General features: G+C 36.0%; 1 pseudogene; it reads right to left on the bottom strand.

Annotated features, from left to right (window-relative positions):
• Positions 1-2,762: 2,762 nt before the first annotated feature.
• On the bottom strand, positions 2,763-3,740 carry LOC127557416 (olfactory receptor 51F1-like; annotated as a pseudogene).
• Positions 3,741-4,356: the final 616 nt, after the last annotated feature.

The raw sequence follows: 4,356 nt of genomic DNA, 5'->3' as shown, positions 1-4,356 counted from the left end.
TCTAACATCACTCACATTGAACTGAAGAACAACATAAATTAGGCCTGGATTTGCATTAATTTATCATTTCCTGTCTAAAGACTTCAGTTTATCTTCTATGTAAACTAAAATTTTCATTAGATGACCATAATTTTCCTTCTATGTCTGATATGACATGTAGTAGCATTCTCTGAACTGTGACCTCAGAGTGTCAATTTGGCACATGAGGGATACTATTCTATAATGGGTCTCTCTATTATCAATCAAATAAACATTGATCAAGTACTTACTATGTGTTAGTCAAGCATTATGCTCCACTTTGGGGAAAAATGAATAGCAAAAGACATTCCCTGCCCTCAAGGAGCTCATAATCTAGTGGGAGAGACATTATGTAAACTATATATATATTTGTATGAATGTGTATCTATACATATACACACAAATGCTATATCTATATCATACATATATCTATAATGTCACATATGTCTCTGACATGATTTAATATACATCGCATATATATGACAAATTAGAGATAATTAATGATAGAAAGGCACTAGCACTAAATAGATATATCTTACTCTGAGAATCTCACATTGAGGTAGAAGGATTGATAGTATTTTTCTACCTGCTGAGATTTCTACCTGCCACAACAATCTTAATGATATGTCTCATCATGGTGTACAAGTGACCATGGTGTGATGACCACGTATTTAAAATCAGCCAGAGTCAGGAATTCAGGTGAAGGGAAAAATCTTCAATCTTTATTCTCAGTAGAGGTGAAGAAGGATTGCGATAGCAATATGGGTTAGAGTCGGGAGCCAGAGGGGGATTGGAGGTGAAGGGCGGTGGTGATAGCAATGCGAGCAGTTGTGTCAAGATGCCAGCCAGCAGTCTCTCTTTCCACTTCCCTTCCCACTCCCCTGCCTCCACCCACCAAAAACATCATTTCCTATATAACACATCAGGACTTGCACAAAGAGTGGGCGGGGGCCATTCTTTCTCCAAGCTTATATATTAATAGAGTATGGTCCAATTACTATTTAGCCTCACATACTTGGTACCTCAGTGCATCAGCTCAAGCCTCAGCACATTACACCATGGCTTGTTGATGTCCATGTCAGTGGAATATAAATTTCATTATCTTATTATCAGATTATCTTATATAGAAAGAAGTGAAAGATATTAGGGCATGTGTGCTCTCTGAAAGTCACATTACTTAAATGAAAGGAGATTTATTACCATAGAAGTCAGAATCTAAGTCATAAACACTTTACCTATGGTGACTCCAAAAATTGTAGTTTTATGAAGATACTTTCCTTTTTCCCAGTGAATATAACAGAGATTTTTTTTTTCAAATGGAGGGGGCAGAAGTGGCTAATAACCATATAATTTCTATAACATTTTCGAATATTAATTTGCTATTTGAAAGTCAATGTGAAATCTTTGTCCAATTACAAAGAAAATAATATGAGTATTGATTGGGCATTTCTGCATTTTTCCTTGCTATGTCTATTGGAGGTAAATGGAACATCATGAAGACATCATTTTATGGGCTGCTACTTGTTACAGAAGATAAAAAGAAAAATACTACAAAAATTAGAAAAAGAATTCCAAGTTAGACTAACTGAAACATTGAGAATTGGGACACAGAGTTTAAAAAAGAGATAGTGCTTGTTTAAGAAATACAGAAGTATATACTTTTGTAAGTATCCACAAAAACTCATGTCAGCTCATTATGAAAACTCGTTTTGTACCAAATATTCTAAACACCTTGTAATTCTACTCTAAGACTGCCCTTGGCAGAGAATCACAGAATTTCAGGGAAGGGAAGGAAATAAAAGTCATCTAGACCTATCCAGTTTGGAACAAATATTTTCACTACAATATACCCAAGTAATAATTCATATTTTGCTTAATGTTGACTGAAGAAAAACCCCACTATCTTTTCACCTGCACATTCAAGTTTTAGAAAGATATGATTATGGGGATGTGTGTCCTTTATATCTTGCTGATCTTTGCCTTCCTCATATGTCCTCCTTTTCCAATTCTCTCTATGTTCTATTCCTTCCAGTCCTGACACCTGGGTCAAGCAAAGCAAATCAAACTAAATCTATACACCATTTTGTTACTCTGCCAATGTTTGAACAACTAAGCATCTGTTCTTTTTATCTTCTCTAGGTTCAAGAAAGTTATCCATAAACAGTGTCACTTCTTATTGTCATCTTTCAGAATTACTCTAAATTTAACATTAAGTAGGGTCCTTCTGTCCCTCCTTTTTAAAATAGGTAGGAACTTTATATTGTTTCTTCCAGTATTATTGATGCCACCAAATTACTATTTATGATCTATAATCCTTTAAGTATTGTGATTACAGGACAACATATGTTTTTGTACATAAAATGTCAAGAAGAGATCCCTTGGAGTTTTCAACAAATCACTTGTATTTCCCTGCAAAATTACCCTAGCATCTGTGTTATGTCCCTGTTATGTTTTTGTTCCTCCTTGTAGCTACTGGATTGATTCTCCTCTCTATCTGGCTCCAGAGCTGAAGAAGTCTCCATTTATTCTTCAGCTTTTGTTGTCTTTGACCACAACTTCTTGATGCTATCAATAGGATAACATGAACAAATATACGTTCATTAAAATTCAAGTTACATTTTCCATCAATGGGTATGCACAGTCCCAAGCCTATTATCTGGGGAAATGCAATTCATTCTTAATTATATATACAAAAACAAACACTTTTATTCTGCTACAATATTTCATTTTTATCTCATCTAATCTCAACCTGATATAGGAGGTGATTTTGCAAGGAGCAATTTGAGCAAAGCACCACGAAGCTGTGCGGTTTTCAGACTGTAGATGACAGGGTTGAGCACGGGTGGAAGGATTAAGTAGACGTTGGACATCATTGTTTGTACAATTTTAGGAGCTGACTGGCCAAAGCGATGCACCAGGGACAGGGTAATCATGGGAATGTAGAAGATGGCAACAGCTCCAATATGGGACACACAAGTGCTAAAGGCCTTGTGCTGCTCTGTGGGTGATGCAATACTGAGGACAGAACGGATGATCATGATGTAGGAGATGATAATACATGGTATATCTATCCCTGAAGTCAAGATGAGACCAGTTAGACCCCAGAAGCTGTTAGGTCTGGTATCTGAACATGACAATTTGAGCACATCAGGATGGTAACAGTAGGAATGGGAAAGCACATTCATTTTACAGAATGATAGGCGTTTCAGTAACAAAAGTAGGGGCATCAACACTACTATCATTCTCAGGAGTATCACCAGAACAATCTGAAGGATTCTGGCATTAGTGAGAATGGTGTTGTATCTCAGAGGGTCACAGATAGCCACAAAACGATCAAAAGCCATGGCCACCAGGATACCAGTTTCTATGACTGTGAATCCATGTAGAAAGAACATTTGGACAATGCAACCATCTAAGGTGATTTCTCTCAAGTCAAACCAAAGAACAATCAATGTTGTTGACATTGTGGAAACAATTAAGCCCAGGTCAGTAGCGGATAGCATAGAAAGGAAATAGTACATGGGCTCATGAAGACTCTGCTCTGTAATGATGACAAACAGGATCATGCTGTTTCCTGAAAGAGCAAGAGCATAGAGACAGCAGAAAGGGATGGAGATCCAGACATGGGCTGCTTCAAGTCCCGGGATGCCAACAAGGTGGAAGGTTGTAAATGGAGATGTCATGTTGCTTAAAGTCACCATTGTAGGTTAGGAAGATAGCATTTATTTTCATAGAGTTCAAATTCTGCAGGAACACAAGAGAAATTCCTTCACAATGTTTAAAAATGATATCTTGGATTTTCATTTCAAAATTATTCCCTTCAATAAACCAACCCATGGTCTTATTTCTTTAACAATAAAATAAACCTAAGCTGGAGGTGTACTTCAGTTATTATGCTAAAGCAATGATTCATTGATGAAAGGATGAATGACTGATTAAATTATTAAGCATTGATACAAAGATAAAATTCTGTATTGTCTGTTACTGTTCTTTTTTGTAAGTATTGAATCAAGTAGAAATGAAGTTGATGGCAGTATTCACCCACTTTTGTCTCCACTCTTCATAAAAGAATACATATTTGTATTTACATCATGTGGACATTTGGAAAACTAGAGGTTTTTTACAAGGTTGGATGTGCCTAAATCACTCACATTTGATTTTTGAATTAAAAGTATATATATATATTTTGTTACCATAAAGCTTGGGTTAGAATAAAGCCTTAGATTTGAATGTTTACAGGAAATCATTCCTTGAGAAACGAGTACAAGTATTAGCTCTATTAGTACATCAAACAGCAAGCAAGCTAAAAATGCATATACTTACAATTACTTGTAGAGG

This window comes from Antechinus flavipes, chromosome 3 (genome assembly GCF_016432865.1).
Source record: "Antechinus flavipes isolate AdamAnt ecotype Samford, QLD, Australia chromosome 3, AdamAnt_v2, whole genome shotgun sequence".
In the NCBI taxonomy this organism is placed as follows: domain Eukaryota; kingdom Metazoa; phylum Chordata; class Mammalia; order Dasyuromorphia; family Dasyuridae; genus Antechinus; species Antechinus flavipes.
Note: the sequence above shows the minus strand (reverse complement) of the source record. Positions and strands in the feature narration are given on the sequence as shown.